We start from the raw sequence: 10,274 nt of genomic DNA, 5'->3' as shown, positions 1-10,274 counted from the left end.
ACAAAAAACTTTTACAAATAGAAGCAAGATGGATATATAAGTTAAAGGCAATAATATTCCCTGGGTTTAATGAAAATTTGAGTTATCGATCCTTTCTTTGAGGATCTTTGGTCTGGGTGGGGTGTGGGGGGGGGGGGGGGGGGATATTTGCTGTGTTTTTCCCTTGTTTAGTTTTGTTTTGTTTTGTCCTGTTTTTTATTAATTATTATTTACATAATTATATATCATTCTGATATATCGGATATATTTATAGTTGTCTGTGATATCCTAGATTATTGATATTAAAATAGACTGTGAATTTTGTTTTTGGGACACGAAATGGGGTTTTCTAATAAATATATATACGGATTTCGCGATTAATTTGGTCCATTATCGCGATTGCACCGATTGATATATTGGGGTATATAAACATATATCTCTTTGCTCCCCCGGCTTTTATTTAAAAACAATTTCCATTCCCCATGTGTGGTCTGTCATGCGACTCATGATTGTTTGAGTATCGCATGTAATTATGATGCATGACTCCTGGTCGGCAGCTTTTGGCACTTTGGCATTGGAGAGGAGCATATGGACGCCCGAGGGCACCTTTACTGGATCGGATTTTATCTGGTTTGGCGGGTTGCCCACCGGTTAGCGGTGATCCCTGCGTGCGAGACAGGGAAACATACACTCTTGGAGCAATATGAGGGTGCTAGCCAGAGCATTGCATTAGCTGCGCTCTGGCTGTCCCCTCCTATACGTTTCCCTGAATACCGGTGTTTGCACCGAGGCCTTGTGGGAAATGTAGTCTCCAGATTCCCCTAATGGCTCTCTCGCGCATGCGCACTGCCGCTGTTTACGTCCGCATCGAGCCGGTGACGTCAGACGCCGGCTCGATGGACGGCGGTATATATATTGGGACACAAAACATTCGGCTCTATTGTGGGGGAGCCGTGCTAGGAGGAGGTCCACGTTTGCTGGCTGGTTAGTAACTTTAACATTTTATTGCTGAGAATGAATTTCTTTCTTTTTTCACACTTTAATTAATGGTAAATGCATTTTTCCTTCCTAGATATCGTGCAAACAGGTTGTAGAGCCCATGTGAGTGTGCTATCATTCTGGGCTTATCTTAATTTGAAGGAGAATTCCCTATATACTTTGGTGGACATAATATAAAATCTGGGAAATAAAACATATTAAGGAAACTCTACTTTATCGTCAGTAAATGTAAGTGGATGTATTTAAATAAAAAGTAATTGGGCCCCACTAGTATAAAATATTTATTTAAATTAAAAATGCAAAAAATTTGAAAATGACTGCTATACTAGAATAAAATATTTTTTTAAAAAGGCTATAGGTTACTCCTATATATTGACTATAGTATAAAATAAAATAACAACATAGCTCTTATGTATAAATAGTAGGCTGACATATGATATAATTTTTCTGTCCCAATTAGCCGCCGTCTATGCCCTCTCCAGCTATATTGCCTGGCTGCTGTACTTGTTGCCCTGCATTCTTCTATCCATCTGGTAGTCATATAACTTTTCCTGGGGTACGAATGGGTCGGTAAAATGGGGGTGAGCATATTTCCATCATTTTTTTGAACCTTACTCGTGTCCTTTAAACACTATATATGCCGATTACCTGTATGAACTATGTATAATGAAATGTACTTTGTGTAATTAATCTATGTTTTCTCTTTTTGAATTTATTATGTTGGTAGTTGGCTTATCCTCTGATGAAGCATTAAGCGAAACATGTCGGGATAAATCAATCGCAACTACCTCAACTTTACCATCTATTGGACCACAAAGTTGTATATAACCTCAGTATGATTATACAGATCACTGCTCTGTTTTTATGAACTATGTATAAATAAATTTTGTAATTTTTTTAAAATGAATATAGTTTGATTTATTGCACCGTTAACATCCCACTCTCTTAGGCTTGGTTTACCTTTAAAAAAAACCTTTTTTGATATTTCTAAAAAGGGATGAGGTGTCAATTAATGGGGTACTGATGGAGGTTTGAATCATTTCGTTGTTTGACTTTACAATTAGCGTTTCAATACGCATTTTGCTCTTCTTGATTCAACCTTAGTCAGTACAATAATTTATTGTTAATCTTGAAATGATTTAACTATATATATTATTGTGATTTAGTGTTTGTATTTTATACAGGACGATTTGTATCCCCTTTTTTTTTTTTTTTTTTTCCCCCCTTTTTTCCCCCCCTTTTCTCTTCCCCCTCCCTGGGTCATTGAGCATGACGGGTTTTTGTGGAGAGGCATGGGAGGGACTGATGAGCAAAATCCATGAGTCTCAAAAAACTAGCGAGATAACAGATAAAGAATTGGAACATGCTTTCCACCTCCTACAACGCCTATTAGAACGTAAAGTACGAATCTTTTGGAATAAAAAATTCTTCTTGAAGTATATAGAAAACCAAATAGCACCTTGGGGACTGAGGGTCCAAATTTTTCCTAACCTAAATAAAATTGATGATTTGATAAAAAATAAATGGGAAGAAAATCTACAAAATTGTTCACTCCAAATGATGACATTGCTCAATATGCAATTTGAACATGACCTCACACAGCTGGACAAAGCCATTGATCAGTGGTGTGAAGACTACACAACTGTTACTTCTATACCTAGATTTAAGAAGAAGGAACAGGAGATTCAAAAACATATTGAGTCTTACACATTAGACATTATTCGGTCCAAGGAAAATAAATATTTAAGGGACTGTAATGCATACAGTAATGGATATGCCTATAAATGGCCTACTAATGAACGGAATAGAAACTATAGAAATCAACAATCCTATAGAACGAGAAATGATAGAACGGTAAATAATATGTCTAACTTGTCTCCCTCTTCTTCATCTCCCTCTGCTTCGTCTAGCCAATCCACTATCTACAGAGATCTAACTAGAGATCGTCTACCTAAAAGGAGAAAGGGGAATATAGATACAGCACCTGCGGAACCTTCTCACCCTCACCTGCACTTAAGTACTCCTTTACCATCTTCAGCACACTTAATTCTCCCTAAACAGGCACCAATACGCTCACTTACTATGTTTCAACCATCACAGGCACCGTCTCTTCGTAGAGCATCTATCTCTACTATTTCTACTGCCACTTCTACTTTAATTAATAACACCTCCACTAGCAACTCTTGCACGGTAAGTAATCCTAGTCAGAATATTATTATTTCTCCCTCGGGCACTTCTTTTCCGGCTGATCTTCGTGTAGCACCGATTTTTTTAGGGAAGGAATCACCCCCACATGTAATGAAATAAATGATACTCCGAATAGATTAGAAACAACTACCTGTTCAGAACTGTCCATTATTAATTTGTCCTCTTATGTACTAACTGAATATGAAAAAGAAGTTCTGAAATTTGGCCTTACATTCTGTCCAAACAAAAATATTGATATATTTGAATTAATAAAGGACGTACATTTATTCTCTCGCAAATTACTTTACAAGACTATGTTTGATAAAAGTGAGACTGTATCCACTCGGAATGTACATGAGGATAAATTGGAGGATAGCATAATTGAGTACCAGGCGATCCAAGATTTGATGGACCTTTGGGAGGAAGGACAGACCTTCTTGGACGACCCGGGAATTTTGGAGCCTGTTGGTCTGACGATTGAGGGTCTGTCGTTCCCCCCTCCACAATCTTTTAAACCCAAATCGAACAATTTCCCTCAATTAAACACTAATCCAAATATTTGGGCATTTACCCAACAAGTTTGCCGAAAAATAGAAAATAGTTCATTTGAGACTGTTGAAAACTCCAATCTCAACGAACATCAATTGCAGGCATTACACTCTTTACAATCTAATTCCAACTTGATAATTAAACCAGCGGATAAAGGAGGTAACTTGGTTGTCATGGATAAAGAGCAATATGTTCATATGTGTCTTAAAATTTTAAAAAACAAAGATTGGTATCGCCCTATTTCAACTACGATAATTATTAATTATGAGATGCAATTCCGTAATATTATATTTAAAGCATACAGATCAGGAACTATTGACAAAAATACCTGGGAATTTCTAAATACTAAAGATCCTAAGATACCTACCTTTTATGCGCTCCCGAAGGTTCATAAATCTATATTGGAACCTCCAGGAAGACCAATAATATCTAGTTGCCAATGTCTAACGGAAAATAGTAGCTCACTAATTGATAACTACTTACGTCCACACGTTACATCACCATTTTCCTATATTAAGGATACAATAGACTTACTTAAAACAATTGAGGGAATGTCTTTACCCCCAGATTGCTGGCTTGTCACGGTCGATGTGGAGTGTCTCTACAACGCCATCCCCCATGATAGGGGGGTGGAAGTTGTGCGGACATTCCTCAGCGAAAGAGGCCCTCGAGGTGCTAAATATACAGACTTTGTAGTTGAACTGTTGAATTTTGTGCTTAGACACAATATTTTCCAGTTTGATCAGACCCATTACCTCCAGGTGCAGGGGGTTGCGATGGGGACCAAATGTGCCCCATCGTATGCCAACCTGTACCTGGGGGGATGGGAAAAAGAACTATTTTCGCGAGAAGATATGATACCAATGATTGAAAAGGTCCTTGCCTGGTATAGGTATTTGGATGATATTCTTATTTTTTGGTCTGGAACTGAAATTGAATTAAACCAATTTTTTCAACAAATTTTGATTAATGACTATAACCTCTATTTTACTCTCAAATATGACAGAAGGGAGGTGGAATTTTTAGACCTAAAGATCCATGTTGACTCTGAAGGCCTATTGACCTCCTCTATCTTTAGGAAACCGACGGCTGGAAATACTATTCTACATGCCAAAAGCTCACATCCACCATCTCTGATAAGATCTATACCGTATAGTCAGTATCTCAGGCTCAAACGAAATTGCAGTCAGGAATCAGATTATAAATTAGCAGCTAGAGAGTTACATGATAGGCTAATAGTACGTGGATATACCCATAAATGCCTGAAAAAAGCATATAATCTAGTCCAACAGAAAGATAGAAATACCCTTATTTTTACTAAAAAACCTGCTAAAATAGCTAAAACTGTAAGATTAGTTACCCAACATTCTAATCAAAATAAAAAATTTAGAGATATAATACAGACATTTTGGCCTCTATTATTGGCCGACCCAGTTGTGAAGAAATATGTTAATGAATACCCTGAGATCACCTACAAACGGGCTCCCTCTTTGAAGGACCGTTTGGTACATAGTCATTATATTGACTGTGATAATGAACCCAAAATAGGGAAATTTGGCTCCTACCCATGCGGACATTGTGATATGTGCAGATATATGGCTAGCTGTAGTAGATTTAAATTACCAAATGGAAATTGGCACCAATTAAAATCCTGTGTGACCTGCTCCACACTTGGCATAGTGTATTTGGCGCAGTGCCGGTGTGGAGGATTTTACATAGGCAAAACAAAAAGAGCCTTCGCAATACGGATGAGAGACCATATAAAACCAATTCTTAATAGAAAAATGACCACAGCAATTGGTAGGCATATAGGCCTACATCATGACTTTAACCCAGACTATATTAGATTCCAGGCTTTAGATCATGTCCCACTCTCTTCAAGAGGGGGGAGTGTTGACAAAAAACTTTTACAAATAGAAGCAAGATGGATATATAAGTTAAAGGCAATAATATTCCCTGGGTTTAATGAAAATTTGAGTTATCGATCCTTTCTTTGAGGATCTTTGGTCTGGGTGGGGTGTCGGGGGGGGGGGGGATATTTGCTGTGTTTTTCCCTTGTTTAGTTTTGTTTTGTTTTGTCCTGTTTTTTATTAATTATTATTTACATAATTATATATCATTCTGATATATCGGATATATTTATAGTTGTCTGTGATATCCTAGATTATTGATATTAAAATAGACTGTGAATTTTGTTTTTGGGACACGAAATGGGGTTTTCTAATAAATATATATACGGATTTCGCGATTAATTTGGTCCATTATCGCGATTGCACCGATTGATATATTGGGGTATATAAACATATATCTCTTTGCTCCCCCGGCTTTTATTTAAAAACAATTTCCATTCCCCATGTGTGGTCTGTCATGCGACTCATGATTGTTTGAGTATCGCATGTAATTATGATGCATGACTCCTGGTCGGCAGCTTTTGGCACTTTGGCATTGGAGAGGAGCATATGGACGCCCGAGGGCACCTTTACTGGATCGGATTTTATCTGGTTTGGCGGGTTGCCCACCGGTTAGCGGTGATCCCTGCGTGCGAGACAGGGAAACATACACTCTTGGAGCAATATGAGGGTGCTAGCCAGAGCATTGCATTAGCTGCGCTCTGGCTGTCCCCTCCTATACGTTTCCCTGAATACCGGTGTTTGCACCGAGGCCTTGTGGGAAATGTAGTCTCCAGATTCCCCTAATGGCTCTCTCGCGCATGCGCACTGCCGCTGTTTACGTCCGCATCGAGCCGGTGACGTCAGACGCCGGCTCGATGGACGGCGGTATATATATTGGGACACAAAACATTCGGCTCTATTGTGGGGGAGCCGTGCTAGGAGGAGGTCCACGTTTGCTGGCTGGTTAGTAACTTTAACATTTTATTGCTGAGAATGAATTTCTTTCTTTTTTCACACTTTAATTAATGGTAAATGCATTTTTCCTTCCTAGATATCGTGCAAACAGGTTGTAGAGCCCATGTGAGTGTGCTATCATTCTGGGCTTATCTTAATTTGAAGGAGAATTCCCTATATACTTTGGTGGACATAATATAAAATCTGGGAAATAAAACATATTAAGGAAACTCTACTTTATCGTCAGTAAATGTAAGTGGATGTATTTAAATAAAAAGTAATTGGGCCCCACTAGTATAAAATATTTATTTAAATTAAAAATGCAAAAAATTTGAAAATGACTGCTATACTAGAATAAAATATTTTTTTAAAAAGGCTATAGGTTACTCCTATATATTGACTATAGTATAAAATAAAATAACAACATAGCTCTTATGTATAAATAGTAGGCTGACATATGATATAATTTTTCTGTCCCAATTAGCCGCCGTCTATGCCCTCTCCAGCTATATTGCCTGGCTGCTGTACTTGTTGCCCTGCATTCTTCTATCCATCTGGTAGTCATATAACTTTTCCTGGGGTACGAATGGGTCGGTAAAATGGGGGTGAGCATATTTCCATCATTTTTTTGAACCTTACTCGTGTCCTTTAAACACTATATATGCCGATTACCTGTATGAACTATGTATAATGAAATGTACTTTGTGTAATTAATCTATGTTTTCTCTTTTTGAATTTATTATGTTGGTAGTTGGCTTATCCTCTGATGAAGCATTAAGCGAAACATGTCGGGATAAATCAATCGCAACTACCTCAACTTTACCATCTATTGGACCACAAAGTTGTATATAACCTCAGTATGATTATACAGATCACTGCTCTGTTTTTATGAACTATGTATAAATAAATTTTGTAATTTTTTTAATATGAATATAGTTTGATTTATTGCACCGTTAACATCCCACTCTCTTAGGCTTGGTTTACCTTTAAAAAAAACCTTTTTTGATATTTCTAAAAAGGGATGAGGTGTCAATTAATGGGGTACTGATGGAGGTTTGAATCATTTCGTTGTTTGACAATACAACCAGCGTGTCTATTTATTTTTTTGCAATCACTGCTGGCTGCGATAACTGTCCTCTGTATTCTGATGGTTTGAAAACTTTCATCTCAGAGCACACACCCACACATGGCTCTTATGGATGCTTAGTAAATCAAGTGCCAGGCTTCCGTAGCATTACACCTGTGTGAATGCGACCAAGTCTGGGCACAAGCTAGCACAGGCTCCTGGAAACATGGGAGCGTGGCCAGTAAGAGGAGAGCTGGGATATGACGTTACTTGCTTCATATTCCTGCCACTCCTAAACCTGCTCCACTGCAGCACCAGGCCCACAATGCCCTTAATCTGGCTGGTGCTCCGGTGTGCACCTGCATGTGCTTTTCTCACTACCCGCAATTGACACAAGAGAAGCCTGCACCCTGGTTAATCTGGTGGTCATGCCAGGGAGAAAGCAGGACTTGCATGTTTAGCCTGCTGAACTCGCTGTGACTCTCGGCTACTCTGCTGGCTTGGCTTGCCCAGTGGTGTGGCGCTCACTCACCAGAGAAGCTCCACACTCCACAGGTAGCACTTAGTGTGGTAGCAGTGACAGCAGTCTTTAGTCTTCTCTTCATCTTCCTGCAGTCTTACAGTCTAATACAGAGAGTGACCGCTTCACACTGCCTGCACAGAGAGAGTGACCGCTTCACACTGCTTGCACACAGAGAGTGACCGCTTCACACTGCCTGCACAGAGAGAGTGACCGCTTCACACTGCTTGCACAGAGAGAGTGACCGCTTCACACTGCTTGCACAGAGAGAGTGACCGCTTCACACTGCTTGCACAGAGAGAGTGACCGCTTCACACTGCTTGCACAGAGAGAGTGACCGCTTCACACTGCCTGCACAGAGAGAGTGACCGCTTCACACTTCCTGCACAGAGAGAGTGACCGCTTCACACTGCCTGCACAGAGAGTGACCGCTTCACACTGCCTGCACAGAGAGTGGCCGCTTCACACTGCCTGCACAGAGAGTGATCGCTTCACACTGCCTGCACAGAGAGTGAACGCTTCACACTGCCTGCACAGAGAGTGACTGCTTCACACTGCCTGCACAGAGAGTGACTGCTTCACACTGCCTGCACAGAGAGTGACTGCTTCACACTGCCTGCACAGAGAGAGTGACTGCTTCACACTGCCTGCACAGAGAGAGTGACTGCTTCACACTGCCTGCACAGAGAGAGTGACTGCTTCACACTGCCTGCACAGAGAGAGTGACTGCTTCACACTGCCTGCACAGAGAGAGTGACTGCTTCACACTGCCTGCACAGAGAGAGTGACTGCTTCACACTGCCTGCACAGAGAGAGTGACTGCTTCACACTGCCTGCACAGAGAGAGTGACTGCTTCACACTGCCTGCACAGAGAGAGTGACTGCTTCACACTGCCTGCACAGAGAGAGTGACTGCTTCACACTGCCTGCACAGAGAGAGTGACTGCTTCACACTGCCTGCACAGAGAGAGTGACTGCTTCACACTGCCTGCACAGAGAGTTACTGCTTCACACTGCCTGCACAGACAGAGTAACTACTTTACATTGCCTGCATAGAGAGAGTAACTACTTTACATTGCCTGCATAGAGAGAGTAACCGCTTCACACAGCCTGCACAGAGAGAGTGACCGATTCACGCTGCCCGCACAGAGAGAGTGACCGCTTCACGCTGCCCGCACAGAGAGTGACCGCTTCACGCTGCCCGCACAGAGAGTGACCGCTTCACGCTGCCCGCACAGAGAGTGACCGCTTCACGCTGCCCGCACAGAGAGTGACCGCTTCACGCTGCCCGCACAGAGAGTGACCGCTTCACGCTGCCCGCACAGAGAGTGACCGCTTCACGCTGCCCGCACAGAGAGTGACCGCTTCACGCTGCCCGCACAGAGAGTGACCGCTTCACGCTGCCCGCACAGAGAGTGACCGCTTCACATTGCCCGCACAGAGAGAGTGACCGGCAGTTGCAAGCAGTCTCTCTCTCTCTGGAGCAATGTGGAGCAGTCTCCCTCCCTTTCTGTATGGGGAATGTGGTGTAGATGGATGGCGAGCTGATTCGGGGGTTCAATGGGCCACTTGACTGGACTTGCCCCCCAGGCCAAAGGCTGCCAGCCTTCCCCTGCCTGTCAGCAAACCAAACTGGGGAAACGTCAGGTGTTTTTGTTGCCAAGAACTGGGACATGTTGCAGCAAATTGTCCATTGACAGATGAACCGATGCAGTGCGATTTTTTATTTTTTTTCCATTAGGAGACAGTCTATGTTTGCAGCTGTTTCATGCGCTGCAGCGCCAAATATGGGAAAACCAATGTGCCAAATGACTGTTAATGATAAGCCTATTACAGCCTTGCTGGACTATCTAGTGGAAGTCTAGTGACTTTGGTTACAGCTGAAATGATTGAACCTGTGAATTGTCATGCTAAAAAAATTGCTGTGACCTGTATTCATGGGGATACCAGGGAGTACCCTATAACCACTGTTTGGTTTAAAACTGGCTTAGGTACGGTGACCCATCAGGTTGGACTTGTCCCCAACTTGGTGCACAGGGCCATCATTGGTAGGGACTTCCCTACGTTTTGGAAACTGTGGGATCGTCCCGACCCGGTCGCAGTACCTGACTCAGTGGCAGAGCCAGAA

The 10,274-nt window shown here is 41.6% G+C and overlaps 2 long non-coding RNA genes across 2 annotated transcripts; both read left to right on the top strand.

Moving 5' to 3' along the window:
* The first annotated feature begins 255 nt into the window (after nucleotides 1–255).
* LOC143988751 (uncharacterized) lies at nucleotides 256–1,874 on the top strand. The gene is made up of 2 exons (XR_013276907.1): nucleotides 256–1,206; nucleotides 1,439–1,874. It is a non-coding gene; the product is annotated as an uncharacterized LOC143988751 (long non-coding RNA).
* A 3,987-nt stretch (nucleotides 1,875–5,861) lies between these two features.
* On the top strand, nucleotides 5,862–7,480 carry LOC143988750 (uncharacterized). The gene is made up of 2 exons (XR_013276906.1): nucleotides 5,862–6,812; nucleotides 7,045–7,480. It is a non-coding gene; the product is annotated as an uncharacterized LOC143988750 (long non-coding RNA).
* The last annotated feature ends 2,794 nt before the right edge of the window (nucleotides 7,481–10,274 follow it).

The sequence above is a fragment of the Lithobates pipiens genome, unplaced genomic scaffold (genome assembly GCF_037356315.1).
Source record: "Lithobates pipiens isolate NorthernLeopardFrog02 unplaced genomic scaffold, aLitPip1_a1.2 Scaffold_18, whole genome shotgun sequence".
NCBI classification, from domain to species: domain Eukaryota; kingdom Metazoa; phylum Chordata; class Amphibia; order Anura; family Ranidae; genus Lithobates; species Lithobates pipiens.
This window is presented reverse-complemented; position numbering and strand designations above follow the sequence as displayed.